This window comes from Tamandua tetradactyla, chromosome 11 (genome assembly GCF_023851605.1).
Source record: "Tamandua tetradactyla isolate mTamTet1 chromosome 11, mTamTet1.pri, whole genome shotgun sequence".
NCBI lineage: Eukaryota > Metazoa > Chordata > Mammalia > Pilosa > Myrmecophagidae > Tamandua > Tamandua tetradactyla.
The window spans coordinates 39,032,843-39,047,655 of NC_135337.1; the positions used below are offsets into that span (position 1 = coordinate 39,032,843).

Consider the following 14,813-nt stretch of genomic DNA (forward strand, 5'->3'; position numbering starts at 1 on the left):
GCATGCATGAAAAGTTTTCATGCATGTGAAAGCCACTTTTCTGAAACTAGGTTTTCATCATCCTCCATAAGGAAGGAAATGCTTAAAATCTTCAAAATGCGTTCAGGGAACTACTGAATGTATACTCAGACAATCCTGCTACGCTGACATTAATGAGCTTGAGTTTTCATGAAACATCTTTTGAAACTATTATTGCTGTGGCACCTACTAGTGATGCTTATGCTCAGGGTTTTGAGTACAAATCCATTGCAAATTCTGTTCCTACCTCTTTGTAATGCAAATAAAATAAAACTATTCATTTAAATGACCACTTTCAAATAGAACTAGACTGTGTAAAAATGATGTAAAGTGAAACTGGACAATTAAATCTATATTGTACAAATGCAATGCAGAGATCTGCATTTAAGAAGGTATAAAGAATGGTAGCATTTATACTTTATATTATGGCTCACTGCAAACTTACTCATTGTGATGTTTCTATTGACAAATAAGACCTACTATACATGAGAAAAGTGATCAAAAACATCACTGATATTTTCTTCCAATATAAGTTATATTTATGATATCAGGAGCATTCTTATTTGTAATATTTGGCCTAATTTTCATTCTGATAATTTCTACTTAAATTTGAACTTAATATATTTCATTATTAAAATGCTGTGAGTTATTAAATCATAAAGTAGCTAAATAGTTTGAAGGTAATTTTTATTTATGTTTAATAGATTGGAATAAGCAAAGAGATAATTAACTAGAAAATATATTATAGTTCCTTTCCTTAAATAAAATTTGACTTGCTTAAATTTTCATTACTTAAGAATAAGAAGGTTTTATGTTATATTTGTACCAAATCTGTTGGAAGTAATTTTATTTTCTGGAGTGGGAAAAAACAGCCAAAATATTCTCTAATGAAAAAAAGTCTTTAAGAAATGAATCCATATAACTACATAAAGTGATAAATTAACACAAGGCAAGTAAGTTTATTTATAGAGTGCAGGGGTGCTTATCACAAAGCAGGAGATATCATTTGAAATTAAATGAGCATATTCAATTTCCTATTCCTATTTGTGACTTAAATAAAAATAAAATTTTCTACAGAACAGTTTTAGACATGTTCTAATTAATAATTATTATATTGTTATAATAATATTACCTTTATATAGTAAACAAACAAAAAACATTTCTGATAGTTGTATCATTAGTAATAAAAATAAGATCTATTTTAGTCTTAACAGGTCATTGCCATAACTAATCTTGAAAACTGGAAGGTCACCTTGTCTTTGCTGAGAAGGAAAGTTGCAGTGGAACATTTATATCAATTAGATTATTCAAGTTTCTCATTAGATATGATTGTTAACTTATATTTCTCTAAGGTCACTCAAAGAAATTAAGTCCTGCAATTTCTGATTGACAAATTACTTAAGAACTGTTGAAAGGTTAAAGTTAGTAACCAAACTTAAAACACCAATGAAGAACATCTTATCTTTAAAAAGCTTATATATCAACTTTTAAACGTTATTTACTGAATAGTGTTGAACTAGTTCCACATAATACAAGAACCAATGGCCAGGGATCTCCAAACAGGATATGTGCTGTCTTGACATCTAATGGATTTCTGGCACTGGAGGGAAAAGAGAATTTACTAATCATTCGCTATGTGCCAAGCATTAGTGGTATTTCATCTTATGGTTTCATTTAATTCTCAAACAATTTTCTTTTTTGTATACTGTATGGTGGGGTCACATTGTATTACTTTTCCATGTAAGTACCCTGTTATTGCAGCACCATTTGTTGAATTTTTGTTTGTTTTTTGTTTTGCTTGTTTGTTTTTTGGGACGTGTATGGACCGGGAATTGAGCCCGGGTCTCCCGCACACAGACGAGAATTCTACCATTGAACTACCCTCACACTCCCCGTAAATTTTAAAGATACATTTTGTTACTACAGTTGTGAAAGTTAGGAAACGGAAGCACAGTAAGTAACCTGGTCAAAGTTACTTAGCTAATAAATTGCTGAGCTGACATTTAAAACCAGAGTTCCTAACTGAAAAAATAAATCTCTCTGCATTATACCATGCTGGGAATGTTTAATATTAGTAGACAGGCAATTGGCCTAGATGTTGTAGAGAAGTTTTAGGCACCAGTTATATTATTAAACGAACAAAGATCTTTCTAACTTTGAATTTCATCTCTCTCATTAAGGATAGGGATAAAGGCTCTTTTTTTTTAATCGAGTGTCTATAATGAGCTAATTAAAAAATATAGAATGCCTAAAGAATATATTTGGATCTCACTAAATTTTTAACAAGAAAATTTTTTCTTGTTAATTTCAAAATTTGAGAAATATAGTTCATGCAATCCAGAGTTCTGCTGCCAACAAAACTCACAAGTGATATGGGAAGATATAGTTGCACTTCAGGATATCAATCTTATAAATCTGGGACATCCCAAAGTAGTATTTACTTTGCCCAAACTTTGTGTACAGTCATTTAATTGCCTTGACCTAGACTTCCTCCATTTTATTTTATTTGTTTGTTTGTTTATTTATTTTTGCATGGGCAGGCACCTGTAATCAAACCCGGGTCTACAGCATGGCAGGTGAGAACTCTGCCACTGAGCCACCGTGACCCATCCAACTTCCCCCATTTTAAATTTGTTTCTTTCTGGATTTATACCAGTTAGAATCCACTTTGTGACAGAGCATTCCAAGCACAGGAGTCCCATCAATATTTCATTTCTATATACCTGTTGCAATTATTTTCTGCATGCAAAGAAATAATTCCTGTAAATATGTCCTCAGTAAATCTTAATTTCAAAAGATGCCTCATCACACCTCCCATTCTAGCATTACGGATTTTACAAATAAATCTGAGGGAAGAGCTTGTGGTTCAAAGTAGGCAAGAAGTTCTTGATAGAATTTCCTGACACAAACAGGCTCTTCCAGGGAGTTATCTAACACTTTCTTATTAGAATGTTTGTGTAACTATCTTCAGTCATTTATTCAGGAGATATTTATTGATTTTACCAGGTACTTTTATGGATACTCCCTTCATGAAACTTATTAGAGATTTGACAGACATTAAATAATTGTGTAAAGAAATATATAATTGTAAATTGTGACATATTTTATATAGGAGAAGTTTAAGGGACTATGACAAGGATGCCAATTTAGATTAGGAGATAAGGAAAGGTCTCTCTGAGGAAATGACAAATGCATTGTGACTGGAATCCTGTGAGTTTACCAGGAAGAATGTGTAGAAAGAACTATTTCAGGAATATACAGGATAGCACACTTCCCACCTTTACCACTTACTTATCGTCTCTAAATATCTTGTTTTCTTAGCAGTAAAAGAAGGAAGATAATAACTATTTCACAGTTTTTTGTGAGCATTAAGCACAATACATATAAAGCCCTTACCACAGGGTCATATAGTAAAAATTTGATAAACGTTGCTGCTATGGTAATGGTGGTGGTAGATGGTTCTGTTACAGGTGATAGTCTTAAAAATGGAAAAGGATTTTATCTGTTTTGAGGAACTGAAAGAAATCCAATGTGGATAGACTAAGCCAAGGAAAAAGTCATGTGAGAAGATAATACTAGTGACGGAGGTAGGAGCCAAACCATTCAGGCCCATGTTGAGTACTTTGGACTTATTCCTAACGTTGATGCTTATTCCTAACGTTGATGAAGCATTGAAGTATCTGTGCACGTCAATGACATGATACAACTTGTGTTTTAAACTTACTCTGATTACAATGGATCAATAAATTGGGGTATGATTGCGAGGAACAGAAATCAGTCAGGTTTCAATTTCTAAATGAGAGTCTAAATGAGAAAGAAAGCTTAGATCAGGTGATGGCAGTGAAGATAAAGAGAAATAGATGTATTAAGATGCATTTGTGATGATAGTTTGGATGAAGGATGAGAAAAAGGAAGGATTCTCGTCAATACCAAGTACCTAATAGTTCTATGATAACTAAACTGTCGTTCATTTCTCGGGAATATTCTGGAAGTATAAATCATTGGCATATTTGTGTCTAAAGATCATTTAAAAATCTCTGCCTCATTTCTAAGAATTTAAATGTTCCTAGTCTTCCTCTCACCAGGCAATTTGGCATCTTTCCTCTGATCCTTCCCCAATCTCATGATGTCTTTCTGGAGTTGTAGCAAACAGGACTGCACTAAGGATTTTAGAGGCAGTGGCTTCACAGCTTTCTGAATGAATGGGGGATAATGTCTATTATTTTTTCCTTATTTTTAATACTCAAAACCATGAAGACCGTTTTGTACATATAGCAGAAAACTGGGAATGTCTTTGGAAAACAATCAAGGTGCTTTCCTGCTATTTTTCTGCTATTTTAAATGTAAAGTTTGGAAGTTTTTTTCATAAATTTCCCTTGACTAAATTTTAGTTGCCACTTTCCTGCCCATTTGAAGAGATTCATATAATTTTTCCTGTAGTCTGGTCACATAGATTCACCTCTTAAAATATTATTGAGTTTCACATCATTTGTTCCTTAATTTATCAATTCAGCAAAATTTGGTAAGTAATGTACTGTGTCCTCTGATTTTCTGCTCACTCTCTGGTGTTTTGGTGAATAAAGACTGATAGAAAAGAAGAGGAAGAAGAAAGGCCATGGATAATCTTCCAAATCAGTACTCTACTCCTTATTACAAAAAGCTTTCAAATCATAGACCTTTTGATGCTCTACAGTCATACTGGATTGTGACTATTTCATTCAAGATCAAACGCATAGAATCAAAGGAAGGAATAAGAGAAAGGAAATCTACTTGTTGAAGATCTGTTATTTCATTTATTCTTTTGAATACACAAACCTTGTAAAATAGGTTTTCTAATTGCCATGCTATAAATGGGAAACAGAAATTTAGTGAATTGTGTCCAAATTATATGGCTGTTAAACAGCAGATATGGACTTCTGATTTTCTAACTCTAATTCTGTGCCTCTTTTCTCTGCATCAAGCAGTTTGTCCTGTTAACCAGTCAATTAGGTAGGAAAATCTGGACGGGAACAAAATAAAATTTGACTCTGTAATCTCTTAGGCGAAGCTGGAAATTAATTTTTAAATGTTATCAAATGTTATTCTTTTCTGAGAAATATTTCTCAAAATCAGTGCTCTACTTCTAGAATTTACTAAGTTCTTAATTTACATGATTTACTGTCTTTACTATAGGAGCAGGAAAGATTTTGAAGAAACTAGAAAAAATACTTTAGAAGTGCTCAATGCAAAGCGTAATATGTTATAGTATTTTTTTTGCTGATCTCTGGATAACCAGGAAATTGTTTTCAAATTTGATGCAAGTTGATTTTACTTTTTAAAATGAGTTCCATTTTCCCATTCATTAAGAAAATGCAAGCTTTAGGTAGATTTACCCAAATCATAAGAAGAGAATCACGTTTCCTTGAAGGAAAGTCACAGAAGCTGTCGGCAGCCTTTAACTAAACAAGAAGAACTAAAGTAAAACTCTAATAGTTCTCCCTAGAAAGGGCCTCTGTGGTCTCAGTGCCTTTATCTTAAAGAATGTCATCCGCCACTCTCCTGTGTGTAAACTATACAGACCTTTAGCACAGCTGCAAAGCTTTTATATGCCCCCTACATGAGGGAGGGAAAATTTTCTCAGGGACTGTAAAGTTATATGAAATGTATATTCATGATAATACCTGTATGCATTCCATACAGAGGGCGAGAGAGCTGTTTACCTGAACATGATAAAATTTTTGCCATTTATTGAAAATCTGCCATATGTTAGATACTTTATATATATTTTATATCATTTACTTCTCATAAAGATCCTGGAAAATAAGAATTATTATTCCTATTTTTTACAAAGGGAAGCTTGTGTTTCAGAGAAGTAAAGAAACTTGCCCTAGGTCAGATAATAGTAAAGTAGCAGACCTAGGATCGAAAAGGAAATCATCTCCATACCACCCCACCTGTCTTAACAATTAGCTGAATATTTCAAATTGTCTTTTTAATGGCTATCATAGTATCCTGCGTGAAGATAGAGGTCTTGAGTCTCAAGTACTACATTGTGCTTTGGGAGACGATTCTCAGAAACATGGGTACCTTAAAATCATTATGTCTTGGGATCATGTATTTGGCATTTATAATCTTTGAAAAGTAAAAATAGCATTATTTATCCAATTAGGAAAGCCCAGCGAATTAATTTCACTGTAGTATTATGTCTGTGAAGGTGTAGAAAATTAGAAGGAAGTATAAATAAGTGGTAATATCGAAAGGAAGGATACAGAAAGCTGTGGATGTGAACGAGGACACATAAGACATTACTGTTTCAGAATTGAAGAGAAGTTCATTTAAATCGATGTATTTACCCACCTACCACTCTCTGAAAAGCAGGTAGAATTAACTCCAAGATGAACTATTCTTTATAAATGAGGTGTCAATAGTTTTTCAATAATCGAAAAAAATTTTATGTAAGAAAATGAAGTAATGGCAAATTTCTAGGGAACTTGAGATGCTTAAGTGTGAAGAATGTCTGGGTCTTTGTGCTGTTAGACGTACTCTTCCTGTCTTAGGACTTATCAAAGGTTATCAAAAAACCTCTCTACAACTGTGAAGATTTCACTCAACCCAGTCAATTCTGACTCTAACCGCTGGAGTCAGACCAAGCTCAACAGGTTAAGGGAAAATCCTCTACGAGATTGTCCTTCAGGTACTAGCAGGTTCAGGGGCCCAGGCCACCCATATTTCTTCCTACTGGCTATAAATTCAGGGCTTACCACCACCCTTTGGGTTTGATAATTTCATAGAACCACTCATGTAAAACTCACCGGAAGTGCTAAACTTAATGATTTATAGCTATAGCGTAGTAAAAGTATACGAATAAGAAGCCAGAAGAAGAAATGCATAGGGCAAGGTCTGGGATGCTCTCAAATGCAAACTTTCATGTCCTCTCCATATGTTGTCAGAACCCATCACCTTCCTGGCACAGCAGCACCATAATTTTTCAATCATGGTAGTTCACTGGAGCTTCATGTATTAAGTTTATGGAGGGGGTGGGGTCTCATTTTACATGCATGATGGATAGAGTTAAGGGGTTTAACTCAATCTGCAGCCCCCCTCATCTCCCAGAGATTGGGGACATGGGCAGATATGACAAAGCCCAAAGCCCCAGCCCCCCTAATCACTTGGTTAGTCTTTCTGGTGGGACAAGTATCTGCCCTAAGATTGCAGGTGTGGTCCTGGGCCCACCATGAAGAACAAATAACATTTATCACAGGAAATCCTAAAGAATCAGAGGTTGCTTTTCCAGGACCTGGGAACAACAACAAAAAAAACCCCAATGCTTTTCATTATAGCACACTTTATACGTGTGAATCTCTTTTAAAAAAACAGGGTACAGGGAAAATAAACATTATATTACACGTGGCCCTACAAGTACTTTTTTTGACAGCTTTGAAAGTTTAAGAGTGTGGAAAAATGAAAACTACAGAAACGTGTTCATATCACAAAACTGAAAAAAAATTTTAAAAGTAGTGGTGAGAAATAGACTGAGATTAATTATACGTAAAAGAATATTATGGGAGGGAATCCACAAAAAAATAAAAAATAGATACATGTAATTATAAGAGAAAAACTAAAAGCTAAAAAATAAAAGGGTAGGCATTGATGGTGTAGTGGCACAGTTCTCGCCTGCCATGCTAGAGACCCAGGTTCGATTCCCGATGCCTGCCCATGCCGAAAAACAAACAGAAACTAAAAGCTAAAAATTTTTTAATGCAGATTTTATTGAGAGGTGTTCACATACCATATAATCCATCCAGAGTATTCAGTGAGTTTCACATTATCATCCCCCTAATGGTGCAGTCGGCATCACACTCAATTTTAGACCATTTTCATTGCTCCAAAAAGAAAAATAACAGGTGGACATAAAAAAAAGAAAAATCAAGATGAAATATATTCCTTATCTTCCCTATTATTGACCCCTAGTATCAGTGTGGTACACCTGTTGCTATGGAAAAAAGAAGAATGTTAATTCTATTTTGTAGCTTGCTATAGATAATTTCTTCCCATATATATACTACTACATCATTAACTCTTTGTACAAGGGTTGTATAGTTTTACTAGTTCATAGAAGAACTTATTTGTATTTGTAGTGTTACTCAGTGACATACATGACTCTAAACAACCCTTTTCAACCAAATTTGCATACATTTCAGCACTGTTACTTATAATCCCAAAACAAGCTACCCTCACCTCTATGTTCTGCAAACATTTCCAAACATTTAAGTTCAACCTCATTAAAAATTCTGTACATATTAAGCATTCTCTAGCTATTGCCAATTTCTAGGTAACCTATAGTCTGCATTTTATGACTATGAGTTTATTCAGTTAGTTGATATTGATGAAATCATGCAATATTGATTCTCGTGATTTCATTCAGTGTTATGGCCTCAATAAGGTTCATTCATGTTGTTGCATGCTTCAGGCCCTCATTCCTTCTTATTGCTGAATAAGATATACCACGTTTCATTTATCCAGATATCTGTTGCTGGACACCTGGGTTGTTTCCATCTCTTGGCAGTTATGAATAATGCCATTATGAACCTCTGTGTGCAGATGTCTGTGTTCCTGCTTTCAGATCTTCTGAGTATATATGAAGAAGTGGAAATGCTGCGTTGTAGGGCAACTCTATATTGAGTTTTTTGAATAACTGCCGAACTGTTTTCTGCAGTGGCTGTACCATTTTACATTTCAACCAGCAGTGAAAAAGTGTTCCTGTTTTTTCATATCCTCTCCCAGACTCATAAATTTCTGTTTGTTTAAGAGCGGCCATTCTTATAGGTGTCGAATTACATCTCAGTGTGGTCTTGATTTGCATTTCCCAACAGCTAATGAAGATGAATATGTTTTCATTGCTTTGTAGCCATTTGTATTTCCTCTTCAGAAAATATATATTCATGTTTTCTGCCTTTTTTATAATTGGGTTGTTGATCCTTTCATTGTTGAGTTGTAGGATTTCTTGATAATATATACTGAATATCAAATCCTTACCGGATATGTGATTACCAAATGTTTTGTCTAATTGAGTTGGCTGCCTTTTCACCCTTTTGACAAAGTCCTTTGAAGCACAAAGGTGTTCAATTTTAAGGAGGTCCCATTTATCTATTTTTTCTTTTGTTGTTTGTACTTTGGGTATGAGATCTAAGAAGCTACTTCTTATCACTAGGTTTTGAAGATGTTTCCCTGTATTTTCTTCTAGGAGTTTTATGGTACTGGCTTTTATATTTAGGTGTTTGATCCATTTTGAATTAAATTTTGTATAAGCTTTGATGTAGGGGTCTTCTTTCATTACTTTGGATATGGATGCCAGGTCTCCCAGCCCTATTTATTGAAGAGACTATTCTGTTTCTGTTCAGTGGATTTGGGACTCTTTTCAAAAGTCATTGACCATAGATCTGAGGGTTATTTCTTAACTCTTAATTCAATCCCATTTTCCAATATGCCTGTCTTTGTGCCACTACCATGCTGTTTTTTTTTTTTTTTTTTATTTGCATGGGCAGGCACCAGAAATTGAACCTGGGTCTCTGGCATGGTAGGTGAGAACACTGCCTGCTGAGCCACTGCGGCCTGCCCACTACTGTCATGGTCACGTTCAAGAATCAACTTGGCCAGTTGGTGGTACCTGTTTGTTTGGGCAAGTGCTGGCCTATCTGTTGCAATGAGGACATTTCATAGAATTAAATCATGATCATGTCAGCTGCATCCACAGCTGATTCCATTTGTAATCAGCCAAGGGGAGTGTCTTCTGCAATGAGTGATGGTTAATCTAATCACTGGAAGCCTTTTAAGGTGGATTCAGAAGAGACAGGCTCTCTTCCTGCTTTGGCCTGCAAACCTCTCCTGTGGAGTTCATCCAGACCCTCCATCGGAATCATCAGCTTCACAACCTGCCCTGTAGATTTTGGACTCTGCATTCCCATGGTTATGTGAGACACATTTATAAATTTTATATTTGTGAGTGTTTCCTATTGATTCTGTTTCTCTAGAGAACCCTAACTAATACAACTGCCATGCTGTTTTTGACCACTGTATCTTTGCAATAAGCTTTTAAATCAGGAAGTGTGCCTCCTATTTTGTTCTTCTTTTTAGGATTTTTTTTTTTTACTATTCGAGGCCCCTTACCTTTCCAAATAAAATTGATATCTAATTTTTCCAATTCTGCAAAGTAGATATTGGAATTATGAATGGTATTGTATTGAAACTGTAGGTAAATTTGGATACAATTGACTCTTAACAGCATTTAGCCTTCTTGTCTATGAATATGGAATGTCTTTCCACATATTTAGGTCTTCTTTGTTAAAAGGTAAAATTTCGAAGAGGAAAATAAATGATACGTATGATTCTTTGCCACAAGCTAAAAATACCAAAGTTATTCAAAGCCAAGCATTCAATGAGATTTATATACCTGGTTTTATATTCCATTTATCTTTTCCTCTTTCATTGCTAAATGTGCATTTAGTGACTATTAAGAAGTAAAATGTTCTAGGAAAAGGCAGGCGTAAGATCCCACATTTATGGAGTGCTGTAGTGAATGAATTATTTATATTATGTGCCACATTAAAGAGTGATAATCAAGAGAAACCTCCTTAATCTAATAAAATTTCTAAGATTACCTAAATTGGAATAGCAATAAACTACTTCTTCAAAGAATCAAACTAAAAAAGAAGTTAAAATGGAACTTTGTGTTTTCAAATACAAATAAAATTAGTCTTGCTTAGATGTGAACATTTAATGTGCTTACTGCCAAGTGTGCTAATCCTGTTACCCTTCATATTGAGGAAACAAACTGAATCACATTACCTAAATTATAATTGATATAAATAATTATTTTTTACTCCCTCTGATTTCTGAGAATTCACTCCTGATGATTGTTTTTTAAAATCACACTCAGTATAATTCTGTATTTTTAAGTATGGGCATTCAGATTCTGATTCCAAATAAGGTTTAAAGATTATTGTTCTATGATTTGAAGTAAATTCATTGTCTTCAAGTATGTATATCTCAAATGTTTTTCTTCATCATGCAGTTACATTTCTGTGCCCTAGAACAGAAATGTATATAGCCAATAAAAATGAAAGACACAGGTAAATTTTATTCACTTCTTTAATTTATTTATTCTGTTATTCAAAAGGCACTTATTGAACAATAAAAATAATTGACACACACAAATCTCATTTATTTTTTAATTTATTTATTCTGTTATTCAGAAGATACTTACTGAACACTTACTGTTTGCTAAATAAGATGTGGTCCCTAAGTAGCTTGTCATCTAGAAAATGTTAAAAGACTTATGCACCTGATTTTGCCCAAATTCTAGTCCCATTAGGACTTATAAAAGAGTCTGTAAGAAAAAGAAGTAAAAAATATTTTGACACCTACTGTAAGGATATATATGGTGATAGAAAAACTCTTTGGCTAAAAATATGTTGCTCTTCTCTTAGGAAATGAGATTACAAAATGATAATCACAGATTTTGAAGAAATGGCAGCTCTAAATTTCTATATAGAAGATCTCAGGGGTGACAGTTTGGTTAGAAGGAGTTTTTCTTGGAGTTGTATTTGCATATTAGTAGTACACTACATTCTTTTTATTTAGATATTTACAACAACAAGATGTCCCTCACATATTTTTCACTTATTTCCCATACTTTCCAGTTTACCCTCTATGATCTAGCCAAACTAGGCCACTCAATATTCCTTTAACATAACCCACTTGTAATTATGCCTTTATTTTAGGCCAATCCTGTCTGGGAAAATCTGACTGGGTTCTATAATATCTAAGTAGACCCTTCTAAAAAAAATTGCTTCATATAGGCAGGCCAAAAAACAAAAAACAAGAACTGAGAAATTCTAATCTGTTAAACCAAACCTATGCTAGAGGTCTGGAATAAGCTGAACTGAATGTCAAAGGACAGATAGAGAACAAAGCCCTCCAGCAAGGAAATCCTTGGTAAAAGAGTCACTGTCTGACTTTAAAGCACATTGTAAAGCCACCGTGATCAAAACAGCATGGTACTGGCATAAAGATAGATATACTGGACAATGGAATCAAATATAGACCTTCTCATCTATGGACAATTGATCTTTGATAAAGCAGTCAAGCCAGCTCATCTGGAACAGAGCAGTCTCTTCAATAAATGGTTCTTGGAGAACTGGATATCCATATGCAAAAGAATGAAAGAGGATTCATATACATTTTTAACTAAATAAATCCCCTTTTATTGAAAGCCAATCCATCTCTGGTGTGTTACATTCTGGCAACTAACAAACTATAACAACCAGTGATGTCTATTTCTTCATATGGCTTTAAGTTATTGTCTAGTGTCCTTTTATATCAACCTGAAGGATTCTCTTAAGCACTTTTTATAAGATGTTTCTAGTAGTAATGGACTCCGTTGGCTTTTGTTTATATGGGAATGTCTTAATTTATCTCTCATTTTTAAAAGATAGTTTGGCTAAATATGTTTTTTTTTCTTTAAGCACTTTAAATATATCACCCCATTGCCTTCTGTTTTCTATAGTTTTTGATAGGCATTTGACTTTTAATGTTGAGGATTGCTTGTATCTGACAAGTTACTTCTTTCTTGATATTTTCATGACTCTCTTTTTCTTGAGTTTTTGACAGTAGGAATATATTTTTTCTTGGTGTGGTTCTCTTTGAATTTATCATACACAGAGTTTGTGTAGACTTAGGTTTTTCATCAAATTTGGGAAGTTATTGGTCATTATTTCTTCAAATGCTCTTTCTGCCCCCTTTTCTTCTCCTTTTGGAACCCTGATGATGAATGTCTGTCTACTTGATAGTATCTCACAGTTCTGTTAGGCCCCTGTTCACTTTTCTTAATTCTTTTTTTTTTTTTTTTTTTGATTCCTTAGACTGATTATTTCAATTGTCTTGTCTTCAAGTTCACCAATTCTTTCTTCTTCCTACTCAAATCATCTGTTGAATCTCTCTGGTGATTTTTTTTTTTTAATTTCACATGTTATACTTGTCAGCCCCTGAATTTCTGTTTGGTTCCTTTTTATAATGTCTAACTCTTTATTGATTCTCTCCTTTTGTTTTTACATCACCTTTGTGATTTTCTTTTACTTCTTTGTTCATGTTTTCCTTTAGCTTTTTAAGCATATTTCAATCATTTGTTTTAAAGTCTTTGTCTAGTCCAATGTCTGGGCTACCTCAAGAGTGGTTTCTGTTGCTTTATTTCATTCATTCGATTAGGCCACCCTTATCTGCTTTTATGTATTCATTGTGGGTTTTTTTTGGGGTGTGTGTTTGTGTGTGTGTGGTTGAAATCTGGACATTCAAATGTCACCATGGGGAAATTTTGACTGCAGGCTGATTGTTCTCTTTATAGTGTTTTTGAGTTTTAAGATAGGCAAAGCAGAGATGAATCCATGCATCAGTCCTTCAAGGAGCCACCAAACTGGTTAGAATAGAATACCCAAAAATATTTGAATCAGTTCAACTTTGCTTCCTCTGGAACCAGAAACCAGGGTCCTACCCTGGAAATGCCAGTTTCCCAGTCTTTAATACTGGTGATGAGCTGGGCACAAGGTAGGACAATGGCAAATAAAATTGCCACAAAACTCTCCTACTGTTTTTAAGTTGCCTTTTTCTTCATTCTGCATTCAGTTGTTTGCTGTAAACCTTTGACTGTCTTCCAGAATTCCAAAAAAATTGCTTCTGACAGTTTCTGCTTGTTTCTTGATGTTTCTTTAGGGGGTTGGGAGTTTGAAGCTGTGTACTCTGTCATCTTGCTGTCAGTCTGCAGGTCTTGTGTTTTAGTCGTCAGTATAATTGGTCATTTACATAGCTGGCCTTAACTTAAACCAATTCAGGATAGTAAATGTGCTGATCCACACAAAAGCATACAGTATATATTTATAAAAGTTTCCTCCTTTTCTGCTCACTCCTCGAGTTTTTACAGAAACTTGTGTAAAAATGTGGTACTTTTAGTCATTATTTGTTGTTAACAAGGAGAGGGACTGGAAGGCACAAAATGAAGACCCAGTCACTGAATGGGGCCAGCACTATCATAATACATACTCAGAACCAGGAGTTAAAAACAATACAGGATGAGACCACAATGCAAGAAAAAAATATAGCCCAGTGTTTTAGTTGCCAAAGCTGCCAGAATGCAACACACCTGAGATGGATTGGCTTTTAATAAAAGGGGATTTATTTAGTTTAAGATATTTAGTTCTTTAGAGGAAACGCAGCTAACTTCAACTGAGGTTCTTTCTTACATGGGAAGGCACAGGGTACTCTCTGCTGTGCCTTCTTGCCAGGTCTCTGGGTTCCAACAACTTGCCCTGGGGTGATTCCTTTCTGCACCTCCAAAGGCCTGGACTGAGCTGCAAGTGCTAAGATGAAGTATGCTAAGCTGCTTGGGCTGTGCTATGTTGAGCTCTCTCATTTGAATTTCCAGCCAATTAAATCAAACATCATTCATTGCAGCAGGCACACCTCCTAGCCGACTGCAGATGTAATCAACAACAGACGGGCTTTACATGCCATTGGCTCATGGCCACAGCAACAGAACTAGGCACCTTCACCCGGCCAAGTTTACACCTGAACCTAACTACTACACCTAGTCTGGTTCATTTTTGCAAACTGTGTTTCCTTTTAGGAGATCTTTCAGGCTATTCTTCAGCATATCTTAAACACATTAATCTATGCTTGAACCCTAAAAGTGTCGTTTGTCAGTCAAGTTGTATTGCAAAGGACCATAGTCCATCCAGCTGGTAGCAAACTTCAAAAGGATTTGTCAT

General features: G+C 34.7%; 1 protein-coding gene across 1 annotated transcript in view; it reads left to right on the forward strand.

The window, feature by feature from the left end:
- COL24A1 (collagen type XXIV alpha 1 chain) overlaps positions 1–14,813 on the forward strand; it is a 427,584-nt gene that overhangs the window by 207,826 nt on the left and 204,945 nt on the right. The window lies entirely within an intron of this gene.